The sequence below is a fragment of the Dendrobates tinctorius genome, unplaced genomic scaffold, assembly GCF_039654945.1.
Source record: "Dendrobates tinctorius isolate UK_male_01 unplaced genomic scaffold, ASM3965494v1 ptg000332l, whole genome shotgun sequence".
NCBI classification, from domain to species: Eukaryota; Metazoa; Chordata; class Amphibia; order Anura; family Dendrobatidae; genus Dendrobates; species Dendrobates tinctorius.
The window spans coordinates 16,532,289-16,558,553 of NW_027361998.1; the positions used below are offsets into that span (position 1 = coordinate 16,532,289).

General features: G+C 42.8%; 10 non-coding genes across 10 annotated transcripts; all 10 read right to left on the bottom strand.

Annotated features, from left to right (window-relative positions):
• On the bottom strand, window positions 1-73 carry TRNAV-UAC (transfer RNA valine (anticodon UAC)). Its single transcript has one exon. It is a non-coding gene; the product is annotated as a tRNA-Val (tRNA).
• A 97-nt stretch (window positions 74-170) lies between these two features.
• On the bottom strand, window positions 171-243 carry TRNAV-CAC (transfer RNA valine (anticodon CAC)). The gene has a single exon. It is a non-coding gene; the product is annotated as a tRNA-Val (tRNA).
• Window positions 244-8,532: 8,289 nt separating this feature from the next.
• TRNAV-UAC (transfer RNA valine (anticodon UAC)) lies at window positions 8,533-8,605 on the bottom strand. Its single transcript has one exon. It is a non-coding gene; the product is annotated as a tRNA-Val (tRNA).
• A 1,425-nt stretch (window positions 8,606-10,030) lies between these two features.
• Window positions 10,031-10,103, bottom strand: TRNAV-AAC (transfer RNA valine (anticodon AAC)). Its single transcript has one exon. It is a non-coding gene; the product is annotated as a tRNA-Val (tRNA).
• Window positions 10,104-12,041: 1,938 nt separating this feature from the next.
• On the bottom strand, window positions 12,042-12,114 carry TRNAV-UAC (transfer RNA valine (anticodon UAC)). Its single transcript has one exon. It is a non-coding gene; the product is annotated as a tRNA-Val (tRNA).
• Window positions 12,115-20,084: 7,970 nt separating this feature from the next.
• Window positions 20,085-20,157, bottom strand: TRNAV-CAC (transfer RNA valine (anticodon CAC)). The gene has a single exon. It is a non-coding gene; the product is annotated as a tRNA-Val (tRNA).
• An 86-nt stretch (window positions 20,158-20,243) lies between these two features.
• TRNAV-AAC (transfer RNA valine (anticodon AAC)) lies at window positions 20,244-20,316 on the bottom strand. Its single transcript has one exon. It is a non-coding gene; the product is annotated as a tRNA-Val (tRNA).
• A 768-nt stretch (window positions 20,317-21,084) lies between these two features.
• On the bottom strand, window positions 21,085-21,157 carry TRNAV-UAC (transfer RNA valine (anticodon UAC)). Its single transcript has one exon. It is a non-coding gene; the product is annotated as a tRNA-Val (tRNA).
• Window positions 21,158-21,254: 97 nt separating this feature from the next.
• On the bottom strand, window positions 21,255-21,327 carry TRNAV-CAC (transfer RNA valine (anticodon CAC)). Its single transcript has one exon. It is a non-coding gene; the product is annotated as a tRNA-Val (tRNA).
• Window positions 21,328-21,413: 86 nt separating this feature from the next.
• On the bottom strand, window positions 21,414-21,486 carry TRNAV-AAC (transfer RNA valine (anticodon AAC)). Its single transcript has one exon. It is a non-coding gene; the product is annotated as a tRNA-Val (tRNA).
• Between the last annotated feature and the right edge of the window lie 4,779 nt (window positions 21,487-26,265).

A 26,265-nucleotide genomic window follows, 5' to 3' on the forward strand; every position in this document is an offset into this window, starting at 1 on the left:
TGTTTCTGCCCAGTTTCGAACTGAGGACCTTTCGCGTGTAAAGCGAACGTGATAACCGCTACACTACAGAAGCCAACCGATTCAAACAAATAAAAAATGCTGTGGTCATGGCAAGCAATAAAGAACAAGCACTGAAAGTCAAAAAGATCGTTTTCCAAGAGAAAGTGCTGTGTTTCTGCCCAGTTTCGAACTGGGGACCTTTCACGTGTGAGGCGAACGTGATAACCGCTACACTACAGAAACCGGATGCAAGCGATTACTGTGGTGACAACAAGCAATCAAGATCAAGAACTGAAAGTCAAAAGCTTGGATACCAAAGGGTAACAGCGTGTTTCTGCCCAGTTTTGAACTGGGGACCTTTCGCGTGTTAGGCTAACGTGATAACCACTACACTACAGAAACCGGCTGTGGAAGGTTACTGTGGTCATGACGAGCCATCGAGAACAATGACTCAACGTCAAAAGCTTTAATATCAACGCCTAATGTCATGCTTCTTTCCAGTTTCGAACTGGGGACCGTTCGCGTGTGAGGTGAACGTGACAACCACTACACTTCAGAAACTCTATGCAAAGCTAAAGATGTTTAAACATGCTGAAATGAACTTGAAAAAGAAAAAAACAGCCAGCCAAAGTCAAGAGGTCTTCCTCTATGTCTGAAGACAGGACAAAGTGCATTTTGCAACACAGGAACCTTTCATTTGTCAGGCTATTGGAGAAAAAGAACAAACAGGGAAACAAAACCATGCTCCACAAAACATTCTCATGCCTTTGTCCAAAAGCCAAAAAGAAAAAGCACCTGGATGCCTGCTTTCGCACTGATAGGAACTGAAGGAGTTAAATTGAGTTCTGTCAATGTTGCATTCTCTTGTTTAAAACCTTATCTGTTCTTCGAGGAGATGTCTCAGACATCTCCCTTGTGAACCAAGGTCAAATACCTCTGCTTTTTTGCCTAAGTGACTTTCTTTGTAGAAAACAAGTTGTGAAATCATTTGTACTGCGCATGTCTGTAAATGTTTAAACTCTTTACTATAAAAGACGGAAGCCTAACTGATAAGCCAGAGGCGTCTTGGCAGGCATCCCGAGTGGTATTATACAGCCCGCGTCTGTGTTATCCTTCTCGACGGAGCAATTGATTAGAGACATATGATGCTTCACACCTAAGAACATCGGTCCTTCAGATGAAAGAGTAATCTGAGGTATCCCGACAGTTTCCTGGCGCCCGAAACAGGGACCTGATATAGGCACCTCTCCAAGACTACCCGATCTACAGACCACTCCAGTTACTGATGAAATTGTGAACAGCAGACCTAAACACCTGGCCAGGTAAGAGATCAATTTTCCTCTTCTCTGCTCTTTATAATCTATCATTATAACTAAGGTCCGTATAAAGGGGAATCTAGTAGAGGAGGGGGCCGTAAAATCAGGTCCATATAAGAACTCTGAGGAAATCGGGTGTGACACGCATATGTAATTTCTGCTCGAATGAGAGGTTACTGTAGGTTCTGTCTGTGCACAGCTATTTTTAGAAAAAGAGCTGATGCAAATCAAAATGGGAGAGGTCTGACATTACGGAATATAAGGCTGGGTGAACAGTTCATACTGCGCAGCCCGGACGGACAAGTTTTTCACAATAGACGATTCTGCACTAGAAATAGAGGAGGTTGTTGAGTGACTGCCTTGATTTGAAGGACTGTGAAAAGTAGACAAATAAGCTGCACAGTAGGTATTCGTTCAAAGAGTGGTGATATTGCCTAACTGGGTCATGTGACAGCGTCCTTTCGGGGAGGTCACCGCCTAAGCTTAAATCAACACCCTTTACGAATAAACCTTGTGACAGATAAGAGTGTGATAGAATGAGCACAGGACCACGAAATGAGCCTGTGACAGGATATGACTGAAGAACCCCGATAGATGGACACTTTGTTTACAATCCTGTGTGTTGTGGGAGTATTTCTGTTCGGATGCTACATAGCATATAAGTACACAAAACACGTAGTACACCGAGGAACAGACACTCCATTTAGCCTGTTAGCACCTTAGGAAGAAGGTAACGAGGTATAGTAGAGCCTAGTCTTGAGCTTACTCAATACACCACCTAAGGCAGGGGACTAACAGGAAGACAACAAGAGAAACAGGATAAGAATAAAAGATAAAATGGGGAACAGTCAGGGAAAGACACCTGAAGAAGGAAATCGGTTATGTGATATAATTGAGGATAGATATGGAAGTAGTGCAGCAAAGAACCTGGAAAAAGTATTAATCAAATCCAAAGTGCAAGATAGGCAGGCTGTGTGAATCCTTGTATATATGTCTATGAGAACCTCTGAATAAGATGAGAGATGAGTAATTGAGTAAAAAAAAAAAAAAAAATAAAAAAAAATCAGTGAATGAGCACGTATGAATGAATCATCACACATCATCTTTGTGTCAAGAGATTTGTGACCTTTCTAGTTGTGGTGGAATCCCGGACAGATGCGTTATAGATAATTCAAATCTACATCTGAGACTGAATGAATTGAGTAATGATATAGTTCGTGTTATATGTGGCATTACATTGTAAAGTTTCCTGAATGCATTTGGCCAGAAAAAGGGCAAGGCATGGTTAATCTCATTATACAGTTATCTGCCCTTACAGTGAAATCCCGTGATTTTGAGTTTCTTTGTAGAAATTGATTTTGATAAGTCTAAAGAACTACAGAATTCTGTGAAGGACGACGCTGCATTCTGATGGGAGGGGGGAAGGATGGCGCTGCGCAGTTTTTCTTCTCCCTTCGCTCTTATCTCTGCTGAGTGTGAGCTGTGCTCAAAATTCTCTGTAATTCTATCCGTAAGGTACGCGCTGAAAGATTTGTGCATTTTAAAGCAACAGTACTTAATTGAAGATTGGAAGTTAAAAGTAAGATATGGTGCCTAATTTAGAAGGGAATTGTAAGTGATTGTTTGGTCATTGTAAGTGATTGCTTGGTCATTAATGTGTTTGAACCTGCTTCTAGTTGTGTGATTGATTTGTATAGCAAATTGTGTCAAATTACAAAAGACAGAGAAGGAAGGAAGCAGTAAAACAAGTGGGACAAATATTGAAAAAGGCAAAAATACCAGAGTGTGAATGTTTGGATATACAAAAAGGCACAGACAAGGGAAGAAAATAGCAAGTGAATAAATGATGCTTGAGAATGTGCAGCAGTATGGAAGGTGTATTATGAATGTTTGATTGACAAAGTGTAACCAGAGACCCAGACAAAACAGATGGACTTGTAAACACTGTGGTCAGACTCAGACAAATCCAGACTGAATAGCTACTTGTGTGACCTGTGCTACTGACCTAAGAGAATTGCACTAAATCCTATCCAGACAAGATTATAAGAAGCTGACATAATAGTGTGGATAGTGGGTAGTGGGGACATTGGCCCTTGAGGAGTAAGCTGACAGTAGACATCAGACGACCAACCCCATCAGGACCTAGAAGTGTGACTAGAATAAGAAAGATACAGGTGTATTATCCCTGGAGCCCCTCTGACCAGCTAGCTTTGCTGAAGCAGCTGCCTGCCCCTGAAGACCAACCATTCCCGTTTTACAGACACATAAAGGAAGTACAGCAAACATATAAGTGTACCTGGGCAGACTTAGAGAGGTTGGTGAGTTTAAAGGCAGGTGACGCACTAGATCATATAATTAAGACACACAGATGTGACAAAGAATCAGGCTTGGGGCATGGATGATAAATCTGCACGATCTGGGGAGACGTACTGTGAGTCACTAAGACAATGGGCTGCAGTGGAACAATCAGAGCAGTCTGTACTCCTGACTAATGTGACACAGCAAAGATGAGAGAGAGTAGAGATATACCTTGGACGGTTACAGCTGAAATGGGCAGACATGGGTACATTTGCATAAACCCACTTGATGTTAGAATACTGGTGAATGCATTCATTGACGGTATGAACAAAGACTTACGAGACGCAGTACAGACAGCCAGACCTGAATGGAGATATGTAGATCTGAAAGACCTCCTTAAGGTAGCTAAAGAAATTGAGCAAACAAGGACAATAAAACGACCTGTCATGTATGCTGGAGCACAAGGAAAAAAGTGGAGACGTAATAGGGAAGGCATGTGAGATGACACTGACGTTTCTTTTGACAATCTATTCCCCACATGACATCCATGCCATACTCCTACAAGTTCAACCAAAACATCTGTCTATGGCCAGACAGCTCCGACTTGAGTGTGCTCTACTAATTCCTGAGTATGTCACCCTCAAAAGATGTAACGTTCTGAATCCAGCCACCCTCCTGCCTGTGGATTCAGAAAAGGGGGAATTGGTGACCGTATTGGCAAGTGAGGAAGGATACTTTGACATGACGCATGAACATGTCTGCATAGAACTGATGAGTCAGGAGACAGTTGGGTTTGCACACATTCATGAAAAACCTGTTCCTAATGCAGACTTTGAGTTTCTTTTTTGTAGATGGCCCCAGATACCACCAGGATGGACGATTCTACACTGGATATGCAGTAGTATCCTCACATGAGGTAATCCGAGCGGAGCCACTCTCTCCTCACATGTCGGCGCAGGAGGCAGAGTTGAAGGCACTCACTGAGGCGTGTAGAGCCGCTGCAGGTAAAGTCGCTAATATTTTCACAGATTCGAAGCCCATTAAAAATGCAGAGCTGGTGAAACAATTGATGGAGGCATTGATGTTACCAGTCCAGGTTGGCATTGTCAAGGTAAAAGCACACACAAAGGTGACTCCGTGGAGGTAGAGGGCAATAGAAGGGCGAACGAGGCTGCTAAAATAGCACAAGGCGGCCTAGAGAGAGCAGTGGACGTGGCGGGGAGTCAGCGTATTCCAGCCACATTGGGTCTAGATGTCCTGAAATCCCTCCAGCAAAAGGCTGCCCAAACAGAGAAGGTACACCGGGGGAGACTGGGAGCTGAGCTGAACTCAAATGGAGTATGGGAGAATAAGGATAAAATGTGCCCACCAAAGTCCCTGTTCCCAATCATGGCGCAAGCAGCACATGGCCCCAATCACACCTCAAAAAGTCACATGTGTGCCATGGTAGATGCCTTCTGGATCGCTCCTGGCTTCAGTTGCGCAGCCGCGAAACTTGTACAATCATGCCTCATCTGTGCACAGCACAACCCAGGTAAAACAGTAAAAGTCCCTAAGAAAGCGACACCTAGGCCTCTCTACCCGTTTCAGAGACGGCAGATTGACGACATACAGCTACCAAGGTAGGAGTGTATGCAAATATCCTAGTATGTGTAGATCTCTTCTCTGGATGGCCAGAGGCCTACCCGGTGAAAACGGCTACAGCTCGAGCCACTGCAAAGAAACTGGTGATGGAACTAGTACCACGATTCGGTGTCCCTGAAACAATTGAATCAGACAGAGGTACACACTTTACTGCTGAGGTAATGCAAAATGTAATGCAAATGATAGGTGTAGAACAAGCATTTCATACACCCTACCACCCACAGAGTTCAGGGAAGGTAGAGAGAATGAACGGGACACTAAAATTGAAAATACAGAAAACCATGGAACAAACCCATAAACCATGGCCAGAGTGTCTCCCATTAGCATTATTCTCAGTAAGGTACACACCCACGGGGAAAACTAAACTGTCACCCTTCGAGATACTGTTTGGAAGACCACCGAACACAGGGTTGTACTACCCACAGGTCTTAACACTCAATGTGGATAATTTGACAAGTTATGTAATCCAGTTGCAAAAGCATTTAACTCAAATGCATTCTCTAGTTTTCTCTTTCATTCCAGATCCAGATAGTGTGGAAGGAACTCACTGTCTACAACCTGGTGATTACGTATATGTCAAGAAACACTCTAGAAAGACCCTTGAACCCCGATATCAGGGACCTTACCAAGTACTCCTAACAACGCCTACTTCTGTTAAGTTGGAAGGACGACCAAACTGGATCCACGCATCACATTGCAAACTAGCCACAGGAATTAACAAAGCATAAGAGTGCATAATGTTTTGGTTTGGTTTTGTTGCATTATCTGTAATAATGGTAGCTGCGTGGGACAATCTAAATTCTCCAATGTCCTTGAATAATAAGTTTATACAACATCATGAAAAATTACTGAATGATTGGTCAAATGACACTCAGTCTCCAGCAGATTGCTGGATCTGCACACATTCACCAGTATCAGCCACTAGTATTCCGTTCCTTGTTATTCCTATGCCACCCGAGGAATTATTTGCCTGGACCAGTTGTTCTGATACACTTGCTAATAATGCCACAAATAATGTGAAGTTATGGAACACAACTGTTGGAATACCTATTGTGGGATGGGTAGGATACCCTTGGTGGCAGGGTAATCTTTCAGGAAGTAATACACACCTTCAATATCTGGCATATAAAGGGGGGGCTTGGGTACCCAGGAATAGAACTCGATTAACCTACCTGGGGCAAATTCCAATGTATGGCCTACAAGTTAGTTTTAATGTAACTTCCCACTCTACTGATGCCTTCAAACCAATACTGCTAGAAAGAAGGTTGCATAACACGTCCTGGGAGTATTCCAATTTATTTCCCCAGGGCAACAATGAAACTTGTTTTAATATTTCAGGTAATATACCTTGCAATGAGTCATCTGGATATGAGAAAGGAACTCCCACCTGTGGAAATCCCGATGTAGGGTATTGTAGCCCTTTAGGACAACTTCCAAATTGGTGTATGCTTCAGAATGTATCTGCGCTCATAGATTTAGTTCATAGACTGGTATTACAACATTCAACCCTATGGGACCTACCTAGTGACATGTACTGGATATGTGGAGACAATGCATATAAGTGGTTGCCAGTAGGGGTAAAAGGTGCTTGTACTCTGGGTCGTTTGACTCCAGCTACCTTTGTTATTCCGAATGACCAGTTGAATACTCAGAGCATACCTAAACACACGTTGTACAAAAGAGCTGCTGACAATACACCTCGCCTCTCTGGGAGACCACATATAGTGCAGATGAGTGTGGCTAATAAAATTGTCAGTTCTATTTTTATTTATCCTATGATTACTCAAATGTGGGATAAATTAGTCAGGGCTACAGATTACTTAGATGACCAAATATGGGATATATTGGATATATCGAACACCACCGTTGCTGTCCAAAATCAGCTCATCATAGCCACTAATCAGCATACCATAGTATTAGATTATTTAACTGCAGCGCAAGGAGGTATGTGTCAAGTCATCGGACCAGCTTGCTGTCATTATATAGATCCCAAAAGCATTATAAAGTTAAAATTGAAAATAGAGGATGTTCAAAAACTTAGAGATCAGTACGATAAAGACAATGATCGTACTAAGGATAGTTGGTGGTCAGATACATTCTCCTTTCTTAATCCAGCTAATTGGTTTAAGGGTATTGGAGGCTGGATAACTGGGATTATACTAAGTCTATTACGTATTGTTGTTTGTATCTTCGTAATATATGTGCTATTGAAACTTGTTTTTTGGTGTATCTCTGTATGCAAGAAAAGATGTAGAAATAGATAAGGAAGTTTGACTGTAAACAACAAGAATTTAACTATTATTCCTTTGAGTCCTAGATTGACATCTCATTTCTGGCATGAAGGAGCATACTCTTGCAATGATGGACGTGGCTTCAGTATCTGGGGGATGGAGAAGGTAGAAGACCTGTCTCCCTTGGGCAACCCGTCGGCCTGGGATAGTACCTGGTGAACGAGCCACTATCCGCTGTTGTTGCAGGATCCAGTGTTCCAGATTGTGGAAAATGAAGATGTCAAAGGGGGGAATGATAGGAACTGAAGGAGTTAAATTGAGTTCTGTCTATGTTGCATTCTCTTGTTTAAAACCTTATCTGTTCTTCGAGGAGATGTCTCAGACATCTCCCTTGTGAACCAAGGTCAAATACCTCTGCTTTTTCGCCTAAGTGACTTTCTTTGTAGAAAACAAGTTGTGAAATCATTTGTACTGCGCATGTCTGTAAATGTTTAAATTCTTTACTATAAAAGACGGAAGCCTAACTGATAAGCCAGAGGTGTCTTGGCAGGCATCCCGAGTGGTATTATACAGCCCGTGTCTGTGTTATCCTTATCGACGGAGCAATTGATTAGAGACATATGGTGCTTCACACCTAAGAACATCGGTCCTTCAGATGAAAGAGTAATCTGAGGGTTCCCGACAGCACCTTGATCCTATCAGGTGTTACTTGAATTAGGAACACTTAGACACTGTCAAAAACACACATGCTTGCCAAAAGCAAAAACGGGTAGAAATAATCACATTGGTAAAAGTAATGCTCATTAAACCAGCAATAGAATATGCTAACTAAGGCTAATTAAGCCAACAATATACGTTTGTGATCAAAATAAAGAAAAGCCACATGTTTCTGCCCGGGATCAAAACAGGGAACTTTCAGGAGAATGGCAAACAGGACAATCACTACACTACAGTAACCAGACAAGAGCGTTTACTGTGGTCATGGCAAGCATTAAAGATCAAGCACTCATTGTCAAAAGCGCTAGTTTGCAAGAGAAATGCTGTGTTTCTGCCCAGTTTCGAACTGAGGACCTTTCGCGTGTAATGCGAACGTGATAACCGCTACACTACAGAAACCAACCGATTCAAAAAGGCAAAAAATGCTGTGGTCATGGCAAGCAATAAAGAACAAGCACTGAAAGTAAAAAAGATCATTTTCCAAGAGAAAAATCTGTGTTTCGGCCCAGTTTCGAACTGAGGACCTTTCGCATGTGAGGCGAACGTGATAACCGCTACACTACAGAAACCGGATGCAAGTGCTTACTGTGGTGACAACAAGCAATCGAGATCAAGAACTGAAAGTCAAAAGCTTGGATACCAAAGTGTAACAGCGTGTTTCTGCCAAGTTTCGTACTGGAGACCTTTCGCGTGTTAGGCGAACGTGATAACCACTACACTACAGAAACCGGCTGCGTAAGGTTACTGTGGTCATGACGAGCCATCGAGAACAAAGACTCAACGTCAAAAGCTATAATATCAACGCCTAATGTCATGCTTCTATCCAGTTTCGAACTGGGGACCGTTCGCGTGTGAGGTGAACGTGACAACCACTACACTTCAGAAACTCCATGCAAAGCTAAAGATGTTTAAACATGCTGAAATGAACTTGAAAAAGAAAAAAACAGCCAGCCAAAGTCAAGAGGTCTTCCTCTATGTCTGAAGACAGGACAAAGTGCATTTTGCAACACAGGAACCTTTCATTTGTCAGGCTATTGGAGAAAAAGAACAAACAGGGAAACAAAACCATGCTCCACAAAACATTCTCATGCCTTTGTCCAAAAGCCAAAAAGAAAAAGCACCTAGATGCCTGCTTTCGCACCTTGATCCTATCAGGTCTTACTTGAATTAGGAACACTTAGACACTGTCAAAAACACATATGCTTGCCAAAAGCAAAAATGGGTAGAAATAATCACATTGGTAAAAGTAATGCTCATTAAACCAGCAATAGAATATGCTAACTAAGGCTAATTAAGCCAACAATATACGTTTGTGATCAAAATAAAGAAAAGCCACATGTTTCTGCCCGGGATCAAAACAAGGAACTTTCAGGAGGATGGCAAACAGGACAATCACTACACTACAGTAACCAAACAAGAGCGTTTACTGTGGTCATGGCAAGCATTAAAGATCAAGCACTCATTGTCAAAAGCGCTAGTTTGCAAGAGAAACGCTGTGTTTCTGCCCAGTTTCGAACTGAGGACCTTTCTCGTGTAAAGCGAATGTGATAACCGCTACACTACAGAAACCAACCGATTCAAAAAAACAAAAAATGCTGTGGTCATGGCAAGCAATAAAGAACAAGCACTGAAAGTCAAAAAGATCATTTTCCAAGAGAAAAAGCTGTGTTTCTGCCCAGTTTCGAACTGGGGACCTTTCACGTGTTAGGCGAACATGATAACCGCTACACTACAGAAACCGGATGCAAGTGCTTATTGTGGTGACAACAAGCAATCGAGACAAGAACTGAAAGTCAAAAGCTTGGATACTAAAGGGTAACAGCGTGTTTCTGCCCAGTTTCGAACTGGGGACCTTTCGCGTGTTAGGCGAACGTGATAACCACTACACTACAGAAACCGGCTGCGGAAGGTTACTGTGGTCATGACGAGCCATCGAGAACAAAGACTCAACGTCAAAAGCTTTAATATCAACACCTAATGTCATGCTTCTATCCAGTTTCGAACTGGGGACCGTTCGCGTGTGAGGTGAACGTGACAACCACTACACTTCTGAAACTCCATGCAAAGCTAAAGATGTTTAAACATGCTGAAATGAACTTGAAAAAGAAAAAAACAGCCAGCCAAAGTCAAGAGGTCTTCCTCTATGTCTGAAGACAGGACAAAGTGCATTTTGCAACACAGGAACCTTTCATTTGTCAGGCTATTGGAGAAAAAGAACAAACAGGGAAACAAAACCATGCTCCACAAAACATTCTCATGCCTTTGTCCAAAAGCCAAAAAGAAAAAGCACCTAGATGCCTGCTTTCGCACCTTGATCCTATCAGGTGTTACTTGAATTAGGAACACTTAGACACTGTCAAAAACACACATGCTTGCCAAAAGCAAAAACGGGTAGAAATAATCACATTGGTAAAAGTAATGCTCATTAAACCAGCAATAGAATATGCTAACTAAGGCTAATTAAGCCAACAATATACGTTTGTGATCAAAATAAAGAAAAGCCACATGTTTCTGCCCGGGATCAAAACAGGGAACTTTCAGGAGGATGGCAAACAGGACAATCACTACACTACAGTAACCAGACAAGAGCGTTTACTGTGGTCATGGCAAGCATTAAAGATCAAGCACTCATTGTCAAAAGCGCTAGTTTGCAAGAGGAACGCTGTGTTTCTGCCCAATTTCGAACTGAGGACCTTTCGCGTGTAAAGGAAACGTGACAACCACTACACTACAGAAACCAACCGATTCAAACAAACAAAAAATGCTGTGGTCATGGCAAGCAATAAAGAACAAGCACTGAAAGTCAAAAAGATCGTTTTCCAAGAGAAAAAGCTGTGTTTCTGCGCAGTTTCGAACTGGGGACCTTTCGCGTGTGAGGCGAACGTGATAACCGCTACACTACAGAAACCGGAAGCAAGCGCTTACTGTGGTGACAACAAGTAATCGAGATCAAGAACTGAAAGTCAAAAGCTTGGATACCCAAGGGTAACAACGTGTTTCTGCCAAGTTTCAAAATGGGGACCTTTCGCGTGTTAGGCGAACGTGATAACCACTACACTAAAGAAACTGGCTGCGGAAGGTTACTGTGGTCATGACGAGCCATCGAGAACAAAGACTCAACGTCAAAAGATTTAATATCAATGCCTAATGTCATGCTTCTATCCAGTTTCGAACTGGGGACCGTTCGCGTGTGAGGTGAACGTGACAACCACTACACTTCAGAAACTCCATGCAAAGCTAAAGATGTTTAAACATGCTGAAATGAACTTGAAAAAGAAAAAAACAGCCAGCCAAAGTCAAGAGGTCTTCCTCTATGTCTGAAGACAGGACAAAGTTCATTTTGCAACACAGGAACCTTTCATTTGTCAGGCTATTGGAGAAAAAGAACAAACAGGGAAACAAAACCATGCTCCACAAAACATTCTCATGCCTTTGACCAAAAGCCAAAAAGAAAAAGCACCTAGATGCCTGCTTTCGCACCTTGTTCCTATCAGGTGTTTCTTGAATTAGGAACACTTAGACACTGTCAAAAACACACATGCTTGCCAAAAGCAAAAACGGGTAGAAATAATCACATTGGTAAAAGTAATGCTCATTAAACCAGCAATAGAATATACTAACTAATGCTAATTAAGCCAACAATATACATTTGTGATCAAAATATAGAAAAGCCACATGTTTCTGCCCGGGATCAAAACAGGGAACTTTCAGGAGGATGGCAAACAGGACAATCACTACACTACAGTAACCAGACAAGAGCGTTTACTGTGGTCATGGCAAGCATTAAAGATCAAGCACTCATTGTCAAAAGCGCTAGTTTGCAAGAGGAACGCTGTGTTTCTGCCCAGTTTCGAACTGAGGACCTTTCGCGTGTAAAGCAAAAGTGATAACCGCTACACTACAGAAACCAACCGATATAAATAAACAAAAAATGCTGTGGTCATGGCAAGCAATAAACAACAAGCACTGAAAGTCAAAAAGATCGTTTTCCAAGAGAAAAAGATCGTTTTCCAAGAGAAAAAGCTGTGTTTGTGCCCAGTTTCGAACTGGGGACCTTTCACGTGTGAGGCGAACGTGATAACCGCTACACTACAGAAACCGGATGCAAGCGCTTACTGTGGTGACAACAAGTAATCGAGATCAAGAACTGAAAGTCAAAAGCTTGGATACCAAAGGGTAACAGCGTGTGTCGAACTGGGGACCTTTCGCGTGTTAGGCGAAAGTGATAACCACTACACTACAGAAACCGGCTGAGGAAGGTTACTGTGGTCATGATGAGCCATCGAGAACAAAGACTCAACGTCAAAAGCTTTAATATCAACACCTAATGTCATGCTTCTATCCAGTTTTGAACTGGGGACCGTCAGAGCGTGAGGTGAACGTGACAACCACTACACTTCAGAAACTCCATGCAAAGCTAAAGATGTTTAAACATGCTGAAATGAACTTGAAAAAGAAAAAAACAGCCAGCCAAAGTCAAGAGGTCTTCCTCTATGTCTGAAGACAGGACAAAGTGCATTTTGCAACACAGGAACCTTTCATTTGTCAGGCTATTGGAGAAAAAGAACAAACAGGGAAACAAAACCATGCTCCACAAAACATTCTCATGCCTTTGTCCAAAAGCCAAAAAGAAAAAGCACCTAGATGCCTGTTTTCGCACCTTGATCCTATCAGGTGTTACTTGAATTAGGAACACTTAGACACTGTCAAAAATACACATGCTTGCCAAAAGCAAAAACGGGTAGAAATAATCACATTTGTAAAAGTAATGCTCATTAAACCAGCAATAGAATATGCTAACTAATGCTAATTAAGCCAACAATATACATTTGTGATCAAAATAAAGAAAAGCCACATGTTTCTGCCCGGGATCAAAACAGGGAACTTTCAGGAGGATGGTGATAGGAACTGAAGGAGTTAAATTGAGTTCTGTCTATGTTGCATTTTCTTGTTTAAAACTTATCTTTTCTGTTCCCTTGTGAACCAAGGTCAAATACTCCTGCTTTTTAGCCTACATGACTTTCTTTGTAGAAAACAAGTTGTGAAATCATTTTTTATACTGCGCATGTCTGTAAATGTTTAAATTCTTTGCTATAAAAGATGGAAGCCTAACTGATAAGCCAGAGGCGTCTTGGCAGGCATCCCGAGTGGTATTATACAGCTTGTGTCTGTGTTATCCTTCTCGACGAAGCAATCAATTAGAGACATATGGTGCCTTACACCCAAGAACATCGGTCCTTCAGAAGAAAGAGATATCTGAGGGATCCCGACAGTTTCCTGGCGCCCGAAACAGGGACCTTATATATGCACCTCTCCAAGACTACCCGATCTACAGACCACTCCAGTTACTGATGAAATTGTGAACAGCAGACCTAAACACCTGGCCAGGTAAGAGATCAATTCTTCTCTTCTCTGCTCTTCATAATCTATCATTATAACTAAGGTCCGTATCAAGGGGAATCTAGTAGAGGAGGGGGCCATAAAATCAGGTCCATATAAGAACTCTGAGGAAATCGGGTGTGACACGCATATGTAATTCCTGTCCGAATGAGAGGCTATTGCAGATTCTGCCTGTGTACTGCTATTTTTAGGAGAAGAACTGATGCAAATCATAACGGGTATGGTGATTGGACATTTGCAGGGACAACCCCAGACACAAACATAAAAAGTTTCATCACTTCAAGAAGGGAGAACAGTGGTGGGTATTGTTAGCATTGAATACACATGTCCCATTGAGTGACATGTTGAGAGGTCTGACATTACGGAATATAAGGCTGGGTGAACAGTTCATACTGCGCAGCCCGGACGGACAAGTTTTTCACAATAGACGGTTCCGCACTAGGAATAGAGGAGGTTGTTGAGTGACTGCCTTGATTTGAAGGACTGTGGAAAGTAGACAAATAAGCTGCACAGTAGGTATTCGTTCAAAGAGTGGTGATATTGCTTAACTGGGTCATGTGACAGCGTCCTTTCGGGGAGGTCACCGCCTAAGCTTAAATCAACACCCTTTACGAATAAACCTTGTGACAGATAAGAGTGTGACCGAATGAGCACAGGACCACGAAATGAGCCTGTGACAGGATATGACTGAAGAACCCCGATAAATGGATACTTTGTTTACAATCCTGTGTGTTGTGGGAGTGTTACTGTTCGGATGCTACCTAGCATATAAGTACACGAGACACGTAGTACAAGGAGGAACAGACACCCCGTTTAACCTGTTGGCACCTTAGGAAGAAGGTAACGAGGTATAGTAGAGCCTAGTCTTGAGCTTACCCAATACACCACCTAAGGCAGGGGACTAACAGGAAGAAACAAGAGAAACAGGATAGAAAGATGGGGAACAGTCAGGGAAAGACACCTGAAGAAGGAGACCGGTTATGTGATATAATTGAGGATAGATATGGAAGTAGTGCAGCAAAGAACCTGGAAAAAGTATTAATCAAATCCAAAGTGCAAGATAGGCAGGCTGTGTGAATCCTTGTATATATGTCTATGAGAACCTCTGAATAAGATGAGAGATGAGTAATTGAGTATAAAAAAAAAAAAAAAAAAATCAGTGAATGAGCACGTATGAATGAATCATCACACATCATTTTTGTGTCAAGAGATTTGTGACCTTTCTAGTTGTGGTGGAATCCCGGACAGATGCGTTATAGATATTTCAAATCTACATCTGAGACTGAATGAATTGAGTAATGATATAGTTCGTGTTATATGTGGCATTACATTGTAAAGTTTCCTGAATGCATTTGGCCAGAAAAAGGGCAAGGCATGGTTAATCTCATTATACAGTTATCTACCCTTACAGTGAAATCCCGTGATTTTGAGTTTCTTTGTAGAAATTGATTTTGATAAGTCTAAAGAACTACAGAATTCTGTGAAGGACGACGCTGCATTCTGACGGGAGGGAGGAAAGATGGCGCTGCGCAGTTTTTCTTCTCCCTTCGCTCTTATCTCTGCTGAGTGTGAGCTGTGCTCAAAATTCTCTGTAATTCTATCCGTAAGGTACACGCTGAAAGATTTGTGCATTTTAAAGCAACAGTACTTAATTGAAGATTGGAAGTTAAAAGTAAGATATGGTGCCTAATTTAGAAGGGAATTGTAAGTGATTGCTTGGTCATTAATGTGTTTGAACCTGCTTCTAGTTGTGTGATTGATTTGTATAGCAAATTGTGTCAAATTACAAAAGACAGAGCAGGAAGGAAGCAGTAAAACAAGTGGGACAAATATTGAAAAAGGCAAAAATACTAGAGTGTGAATGTTTGGATGTACAAAAAGGCACAGACAAGGGAAGAAAATAGCAAGTGAATAAATGATGCTTGAGAATGTGCAGCAGTATGGAAGGTGTATTATGAATGTTTGATTGACAAAGTGTAACCAGAGACCCAGACAAAACAGATGGACTTGTAAACACTGTGGTCAGACTCAGACAAACCCAGACTGAATAGCTACTTGTGTGACCTGTGCTACTGACCTAAGCGAATTGCACTAAATCCTATCCAGACAAGATCATAAGAAGCTGACATAATAGTGTGGATAGTGGGTAGTGGGGACATTGGCCCTTGAGGAGTAAGCTGACAGTAGACATCAGACGACCAACCCCATCAGGACCTAGAAGTGTGACTAGAATAAGAAAGATGCAGGAGTATTGTACCTGGAGCCCCTCTGACCAGCTAGCTTTGCTGAAGCAGCTGCCTGACCCTGAAGACCAACCATTCCTGTTTTACAGACACATAAAGGAAGTACAGCAGACATATAAGTGTACCTGGGCAGACCTAGAGAGGTTGGTGAGTTTAAAGGCAGGTGACGCACTAGGACATATAATTAAGACACACACAGATGTGACAAAGAATCAGGCTTGGGGCATGGATGATAAATCTGCACGATCTGGGGAGACGTACTGTGAGTCACTAAGACAATGGGCTGCAGTGGAACAATCAGAGCAGTCTGTACTCCTGACTAATGTGACACAGCAAAAAGGAGAGAGTGTAGAGATGTACTTTGGACGGTTACAGCTGAAATGGGCAGACATGGGGTACATTTGCATAAACCCACTTGATGTTAGAATACTGGTGAATGCATTCATTGACGGTATGAACAAAGACTTACGAGACGCAGTACAGACAGCCAGACCTGAATGGAGACATGTAGATCTGAAAGACCTCCTTAAGGTAGCTAAAGAAATTGAGCAAACAAGGACAATAAAACGACCTGTCATGTATGCTGGAGCACAAGGAAAAAAGTGGAGACGTAATAGGGAAGGCATGTGAGATGACACTGACGTTTCTTTTGACAATCTATTCCCCACATGACGTCCATGCCATACTCCTACAAGTTCAACCAAAACATCTGTCTATGGCCAGACAGCTCCGACTTGAGTGTGCTCTACTAATTCCTGAGTATGTCACTCCTCACAAGATGTAACGTTCTGAATCCAGCCACCCTCCTGCCTGTGGATTCAGAAAAGGGGGAATTGGTGACCGTATTAGCAAGTGAGGAAGGATACTTTGACATGACGCATGAACATGTCTGCATAGAACTGATGAGTCAGGAGACAGTTGGGTTTGCACACATTCATGAAAAACCTGTTCCTAATGCAGACTTTGAGTTTCTTTTTTGTAGATGGCCCCAGATACCACCAGGATGGACGATTCTACACTGGATATGCAGTAGTATACTCACATGAGGTAATCCGAGCGGAACCACTCTCTCCTCACATGTCGGCGCAGGAGGCAGAGTTGAAGGCACTCACTGAGGCGTGTAGAGCTGCTGCAGGTAAAGTCGCTAATATTTTCACAGATTCGAAGCCCATTAAAAATGCAGAGCTGGTGAAACAATTGATGGAGGCATTGATGTTACCAGTCCAGGTTGGCATTGTCAAGGTAAAAGCACACACAAAGGTGACTCCGTGGAGGTAGAGGGCAATAGAAGGGCGAACGAGGCTGCTAAAATAGCACAAGGCGGCCTAGAGAGAGCAGTGGACGGTGGCGGGGAGTCAGCGTATTCCAGCCACATTGGGTCTAGATGTCCTGAAATCCCTCCAGCAAAAGGCTGCCCAAACAGAGAAGGTACACCAGGGGAGACTGAGAGCTGAGCTGAACTCAAATGGAGTATGGGAGAATAAGGATAAAATGTGCCCACCAAAGTCCCTGTTCCCAATCATGGCGCAAGCAGCACATGGCCCCAATCACACCTCAAAAAGTCACATGTGTGCCATGGTAGATGCCTTCTGGATCGCTCCTGGTTTCAGTTACGCAGCCGCGAAACTTGTACAATCATGCCTCATCTGTGCACAGCACAACCCAGGTAAAACAGTAAAAGTCCCTAAGAAAGCGACACCTAGGCCTCTCTACCCATTTCAGAGACGGCAGATTGACGACATACAGCTACCAAGGTAGGAGTGTATGCAAATATCCTAGTATGTGTAGATCTCTTCTCTGGATGGCCAGAGGCCTACCCGGTGAAAACGGCTACAGCTCGAGCTACTGCAAAGAAACTGGTGATGGAACTAGTACCACGATTCGGTGTCCCTGAAACAATTGAATCAGACAGAGGTACACACTTTACTGCTGAGGTAATGCAAAATGTAATGCAAATGATAGGTGTAGAACAAGCATTTCATACACCCTACCACCCACAGAGTTCAGGGAAGGTAGAAAGAATGAACGGGACACTAAAAATGAAAATACAGAAAACCATGGAGCAGACCCATAGACCATGGCCAGAGTGTCTCCCATTAGCATTATTCTCAGTAGGGTACACACCCACGGGGAAAGCTAAACTGTCACCCTTCGAGATACTGTTTGGAAGACCACCAAACACAGGGTTGTACTACCCACAGGTCTTAACACTCAATGTGGATAATTTGACAAGTTATGTAATCCAGTTGCAAAAGCATTTAACTCAAATGCATTCTCTAGTTTTCTCTTCCATTCCAGATCCAGATAGTGTGGAAGGAACTCACTGTCTGCAACCTGGTGATTACGTATATGTCAAGAAACACTCCAGAAAGACCCTTGAACCCCGATATCAGGGACCTTACCAAGTACTCCTGACAACGCCTACTTCTGTTAAGTTGGAAGGACGACCAACCTGGATCCACGCATCACATTGCAAACTAGCCACAGGAATTAACAAAGCATAAGAGTGCATAATGTTTTGGTTTAGTTTTGTTGCATTATCTGTAATAATGGTAGCTGCGTGGGACAGTCTAAATTCTCCAATGTCCTTGAATAATAAGTTTATACAACATCATGAAAAATTACTGAATGATTGGTTAAATGACACTCAGCCTCCAGCAGATTGCTGAATCTGCACACATTCACCAGTATCAGCCACTAGTATTCCGTTCCTTGTTATTCCTGTGCCACCCGAGGAATTATTTGCCTGGACCAGTTGTTCTGATACACTTGCTAATAATGCCACAAATAATGTGAAGTTATGGAACACAACTGTTGGAATACCTATTGTGGGATGGGTAGGATACCCTTGGTGGCAGGGTAACCTTTCAGGAAGTAATGCACACCTTCAATATCTGGCATATAAAGGGGGGGCTCGGGTACCCAGGAATAGAACTCGATTAACCTACCTGGGGCAAATTCCAATGTATGGCCTACAAGTTAGTTTTAATGTAACTTCCCACTCTACTGATGCCTTCAAACCAATACTGCTAGAAAGAAGGTTGCATAACACGTCCTGGGAGTATTCCAAATTATTTCCCCAGGGCACTAATGAAACTTGTTTTAATATTTCAGGTAATATACCTTGCAACGAGTCATCTGGATATGAGAAAGGAATTCCCACCTGTGGAAATCCCGATGTAGGCTATTGTAGCCCTTTAGGACAACTTCCAAATTGGTGTATGCTTCAGAATGTATCTGCGTTCATAGATTTGGTTCATAGACTGGTATTACAACATTCAGCCCTATGGGACCTACCTAGTGACATGTACTGGATATGTGGAGACAATGCATATAAATGGTTACCAGTAGGGGTTTTAGGTTGACATCTCATTTCTGGCATGAAGGAGCGTACTCTTGTGATGACAGACATGGCCTTAGTAACTGGGGGATGGAGAGGGTAAAAGAAGATACCTGTCTCCCTCGGGCAACCCGTCGGCCTGGGATAGTACCTGGTGAATAGGGCACTATCAGCTGTCGTTGCAGGATCCAGTGTTCCAGATTGTGAAGAATAAAGATGTCAAAGGGGGGAATGATAGGAACTGAAGGAGTTAAATTGAGTTCTGTCTATGTTGCATTTTCTTGTTTAAAACTTATCTTTTCTGTTCCCTTGTGAACCAAGGTCAAATACTCCTGCTTTTTAGCCTACATGACATTCTTTGTAGAAAACAAGTTGTGAAATCATTTTTTATACTGCGCATGTCTGTAAATGTTTAAATTCTTTGCTATAAAAGATGGAAGCCTAACTGATAAGCCAGAGGCGTCTTGGCAGGCATCCAGAGTGGTATTATACAGCTTGTGTCTGTGTTATCCTTCTCGACGGAGCAATCAATTAGAGACATATGGTGTCTTACACGCAAGAACATCGGTCCTTCAGAAGAAAGAGATATCTGAGGGATCCCGACAATGGCAAACAGGATAATCACTACACTACAGTAACCAGACAAGAGCATTTACTGTGGTCATGGCAAGCATTAAAGATCAAGCACTCATTGTCAAAAGCGCTAGTTTGCAAGAGAAAAGCTGTGTTTCTGCCCAGTTTCTAACTGAGGACCTATCGCGTGTAAAGCGAACGTGATAACCGCTACACTACAGAAACCAACCGATTCAAACAAGCAAAAAATGCTGTGGTCATGGCAAGCAATAAAGAACAAGCACTGAAAGTCAAAAAGATCGTTTTCCAAGAGAAAAAGCTGTGTTTCTGCCCAGTTTCGAACTGGGGACCTTTCACGTGTGAGGCGAACGTGATAACCGCTACACTACAGAAACCGGATGCACGTGCTTACTGTGGTGACAACAAGCAATCGAGATCAAGAACTGAAAGTCAAAAGCTTGGATACCAAAGGGTAACAGCGTGTTTCTGCCTAGTTTCGAACTGGGGACCTTTCGCGTGTTAGGCGAACGTGATAACCACTACACTACAGAAACCGGCTGCGGAAGGTTACTGTGGTCATGACGAGCCATCGAGAACAAAGACTCAACGTCAAAAGCTTTAATAACAACGCCTAACGTCATGCTTCTATCCAGTTTCGAACTGGGGACCGTTCGCGTGTAAGGTGAACGTGACAACCACTACACTTCAGAAACTCCATGCAAAGCTAAAGATGTTTAAACATGCTGAAATGAACTTGAAAAAGAAAAAAACAGCCAGCCAAAGTCAAGAGATCTTCCTCTATGTCTGAAGACATGACAAAGTGCATTTTGCAACACAGGAACCTTTCATTTGTCAGGCTATTGGAGAAAAAGAACAAACAGGGAAACAAAACCATGCTCCACAAAACATTCTCATGCCTTTGTCCAAAAGCCAAAAAGAAAAAGCACCTAGATGCCTGCTTTCGCACCTTGATCCTATCAGGTGTTACTTGAATTAGGAACACTTAGACACTGTCAAAAACACACATGCTTGCCAAAAGCAAAAACGGGTAGAAATAATCACATTGGTAAAAGTAATGCTCATTAAACCAGCAATAGAATATGCTAACTAAGGCTAATTAAGCCAACAATATACGTTTGTGATCAAAATAAAGAAAAGCCACATGTTTCTGCCCGGGATCGAAACAGGGAACTTTCAGGAGGATGGCAAACAGGACAATCACTACACTACAGAAACCAGACAAGAGCGTTTACTGTGGTCATGGCAAGCATTAAAGATCAAGCACTCATTGTCAAAAGCACTAGTTTGCAAGAGGAACGTTGTGTTTCTGCCCAGTTTCGAACTGAGGACCTTTTGCGTGTAAAGCAAACGTGATAACCGCTACACTACAGAAACCAACAGATTCAAACAAACAAAAGATGTTGTGGTCTTGGCAAGCAATAAAGAAGAAGCACTGAAAGTCAAAAAGATCGTTTTCCAAGAGAAAAAGCTGTGTTTCTGCCCAGTTTCGAACTGGGGACCTTTCGCGTGTGAGGCGAACGTGATAACCGCTACACTACAGAAACCGGATGCAAGCGCTTACTGTGGTGACAACAAGCAATCGAGATCAAGAACTGAAAGTCAAAAGCTTGGATACCAAAGGGTAACAGCGTGTTTCTGCCCAGTTTCGAACTGGGGACCTTTCACGTGTTAGGCGAACGTGATAACCACTACACTACAGAAACCGGCTGCGAAAGGTTGCTGTGGTCATGACGCGCCATTGAGAACAAAGAGTCAACGTCAAAAGCTTTAATATCAACGCCTAATGTCATGCTTCTGATAGGAACTGAAGGAGTTAAATTGAGTTCTGTCTATGTTGCATTCTCTTGTTTAAAACCTTATCTGTTCTTCAAGGACATGTCTCAGACATCTCCCTTGTGAACCAAGGTCAAATACCTCTGCTTTTTCGCCTAAATGACTTTCTTTGTCTAAAACAAGTTGTAAAATCATTTGTACTGCGCATGTCTGTAAAATGTTTAAATTCTTTACTATAAAAGACGGAAGCCTAACTGATAAGCCAGAGGCGTCTTGGAGGCATCCTGAGTTGTACCATACAGCTGGTGTCTGTGTAGTTCTTCTCCACGGAGCTGATTTAATTAGAGACATATGATGCTTCACACCCAAGAACATCGGTCCTTCAGATGAAAGAGTAATCTGAGGGATCCCGACAGTTTCCTGGCGCCCGAAACAGGGACCTGATATAGGCACCTCTCCAAGACTACCCGATCTACAGACCACTCCAGTTACTGATGAAATTGTGAACAGCAGACCTAAACACCTGGCCAGGTAAGAGATCAATTTTTCTCTTCTCTGCTCTTCATAATCTATCATTATAACTAAGGTCCGTATAAAGGGGAATCTAGTAGAGGAGGGGGCCGTAAAATCAGGTCTATATAAGAACTCTGAGGAAATCGGGTGTGACACGCATATGTAATTTCTGCTCGAATGAGAGGTTACTGTAGGTTCTGTGTGTGCACAGCTATTTTTAGAAAAAGAGCTGATGCAAATCAAAATGGGAGAGGTCTGACATTACGGAATATAAGGCTGGGTGAACAGTTCATACTGCACAGCCCGGACGGACAAGTTTTTCACAATAGACGGTTCCGCACTAGGAATAGAGGAGGTTGTTGAATGGCTACTTTGATTTGAAAGGCTGTGGAAAGTAGAAAAATAAGCTGCACAGTAGGTATTCGTTCAAAGAGTGGTGATATTGCCTAACTGGGTCATGTGACAGCGTCCTTTCGGGGAGGTCACCGCCTAAGCTTAAATCAACACCCTTTACGAATAAACCTTGTGACAGATAAGAGTGTGACCGAATGAGCACAGGACCGTGAAATGAGCCTGTGACAGGATATGACTGAAGAACCCCAGTAGATGGACACTTTATTTATAATCCTGTGTGTTGTGGGAGTATTTCTGTTCGGATGCTACATAGCATATAAGTACACGAAACACGTAGTACACCGAGGAACAGACACTCCATTTAGCCTGTTAGCACCTTAGGAAGAAGGTAACGAGGTATAGTAGAGCCTAGTCTTGAGCTTACCCAATACACCACCTAAGGCAGGGGACTAACAGGAAGACAACAAGAGAGACAGGATAAGAATAAAAGATAAGATGGGGAACAGTCAGGGAAAGACACCTGAAGAAGGAAATCGGTTATGTGATATAATTGAGGATAGATATGGAAGTAGTGCAGCAAAGAACCTGGAAAAAGTATTAATCAAATCCAAAGTGCAAGATAGTCAGGCTGTGTGAATCCTTGTATATATGTCTATGAGAACCTCTGAATAAGATGAGAGATGAGTAATTGAGTAAAAAAAAAAAAAAAAAATCAGTGAATGAGCACGTATGAATGAATCATCACACATCATTTTTGTGTCAAGAGATTTGTGACCTTTCTAGTTGTGGTGGAATCCCGGACAGATGCGTTATAGATATTTCAAATCTACATCTGAGACTGAATGAATTGAGTAATGATATAGTTCGTGTTATATGTGGCATTACATTGTAAAGTTTCCTGAATGCATTTGGCCAGAAAAAGGGCAAGGCATGGTTAATCTCATTATACAGTTATCTGCCCTTACAGTGAAATCCCGTGATTTTGAGTTTCTTTGTAGAAATTGATTTTGATAAGTCTAAAGAACTACAGAATTCTGTGAAGGACGACGCTGCATTCTGACGGGAGGGGTGAAGGATGGAGCTGCGTAGTTTCTTCTCCCTTCGCTCTTATCTCTGCTGAGTGTGAGCTGTGCTCAAAATTCTCTGTAATTCTATACGTAAGGTACAAGCTGAAAGATTTGTGCATTTTAAAGCAACAGTACTTAATTGAAGATTGGAAGTTAAAAGTAAGATATGGTGCCTAATTTAGAAGGGAATTGTAAGTGATTGCTTGGTCATTAATGTGTTTGAACCTGCTTCTAGTTGTGTGATTGATTTGTATAGCAAATTGTGTCAAATTACAAGAGACAGAGAAGGAAGGAAGCAGTAAAACAAGTGGGACAAACATTGAAAAAGGCAAAAATACCAGAGTGTGAATGTTTGGATGTACAAAAAGGCACAGACAAGGGAAGAAAATAGCAAGTGAATAAATGATGCTTGAGAATGTGCAGCAGTGTGGAAGGTGTATTATGAATGTTTGATTGACAAAGTGTAACCAGAGACCCAGACAAAACAGATGGACTTGTAAACACTGTGGTCAGACTCAGACAAACCCAGACTGAATAGCTACTTGTGTGACCTGTGCTACTGACCTAAGAGAATTGCACTAAATCCTATCCAGACAAGATCATAAGAAGCTGACATAATAATAGTGTGGATAGTGGGTAGTAGGGACATTGGCCCTTGAGGAGTAAGCTGACAGTAGACATCAGACGGCCAACCCCAGCAGGACCTAGAAGTGTGACTAGAATAAGAAAGATACAGGTGTATTATCCCTGGAGCCCCTCTGACCAGCTAGCTTTGCTGAAGCAGCTGCCTGCCCCTGAAGACCAACCATTCCCGTTTTACAGACACATAAAGGAAGTACAGCAGACATATAAGTGTACCTGGGCAGACCTAGAGAGGTTGGTGAGTTTAAAGGCAGGTGACGCACTAGATCATATAATTAAGACACACACAGATGTGACAAAGAATCAGGCTTGGGGCATGGATGATAAATCTGCACGATCTGGGGAGACGTACTGTGAGTCACTAAGACAATGGGCTGCAGTGGAACAATCAGAGCAGTCTGTACTCCTGACTAATGTGACACAGCAAAGAGGAGAGAGAGTAGAGATATACCTTGGACGGTTACAGCTGAAATGGGCAGACATGGGGTACATTTGCATAAACCCACTTGATGTTAGAATACTGGTGAATGCATTCATTGACGGTATGAACAAAGACTTACGAGACGCAGTACAGACAGCCAGACCTGAATGGAGACATGTAGATCCGAAAGACCTCCTTAAGGTAGCTAAAGAAATTGAGCAAACAAGGACAATAAAACGACCTGTCATGTATGCTGGAGCACAAGGAAAAAAGTGGAGACGTAATAGGGAAGGCATGTGAGATGACACTGACGTTTCTTTTGACAATCTATTCCCCACATGACATCCATGCCATACTCCTACAAGTTCAACCAAAACATCTGTCTATGGCCAGACAGCTCCGACTTGAGTGTGCTCTACTAATTCCTGAGTATGTCACTCCTCAAAAGATGTAACGTTCTGAATCCAGCCACCCTACTGCCTGTGGATTCAGAAAAGGGGGAATTGGTGACCGTATTGGCAAGTGAGGAAGGATACTTTGACATGACGCATGAACATGTCTGCATAGAACTGATGAGTCAGGAGACAGTTGGGTTTGCACACATTCATGAAAAACCTGTTCCTAATGCAGACTTTGAGTTTCTTTTTTGTAGATGGCCCCAGATACCACCAGGATGGACGATTCTACACTGGATATGCAGTAGTATCCTCACATGAGGTAATCCGAGCGGAACCACTCTCTCCTCACATGTCGGCGCAGGAGGCAGAGTTGAAGGCACTCACTGAGGCGTGTAGAGCCGCTGCAGGTAAAGTCGCTAATATTTTCACAGATTCGAAGCCCATTAAAAATGCAGAGCTGGTGAAACAATTGATGGAGGCATTGATGTTACCAGTCCAGGTTGGCATTGTCAAGGTAAAAGCACACACAAAGGTGACTCCGTGGAGGTAGAGGGCAATAGAAGGGCGAACGAGGCTGCTAAAATAGCACAAGGCGGCCTAGAGAGAGCAGTGGACGGTGGCGGGGAGTCAGCGTATTCCAGCCACATTGGGTCTAGATGTCCTGAAATCCCTCCAGCAAAAGGCTGCCCAAACAGAGAAGGTACACCGGGGGAGACTGGGAGCTGAGCTGAACTCAAATGGAGTATGGGAGAATAAGGATAAAATGTGCCCACCAAAGTCCCTGTTCCCAATCATGGCGCAAGCAGCACATGGCCCCAATTACACCTCAAAAAGTAACATGTGTGCCATGGTAGATGCCTTCTGGATCGCTCCTGGCTTCAGTTGCGCAGCCGCGAAACTTTTACAATCATGCCTCATCTGTGCACAGCACAACCCAGGTAAAACAGTAAAAGTCCCTAAGAAAGCGACACCTAGGCCTCTCTACCCGTTTCAGAGACGGCAGATTGACGACATACAGCTACCAAGGTAGGAGTGTATGCAAATATCCTAGTATGTGTAGATATCTTCTCTGGATGGCCAGAGGCCTACCCGGTGAAAACGGCTACAGCTCGAGCCACTGCAAAGAAACTGGTGATGGAACTAGTACCACGATTCGGTGTCCCTGAAACAATTGAATCAGACAGAGGTACACACTTTACTGCTGAGGTAATGCAAAATGTAATGCAAATGATAGGTGTAGAACAAGCATTTCATACACCCTACCACCCACAGAGTTCAGGGAAGGTAGAAAGAATGAACGGGACACTGAAATTG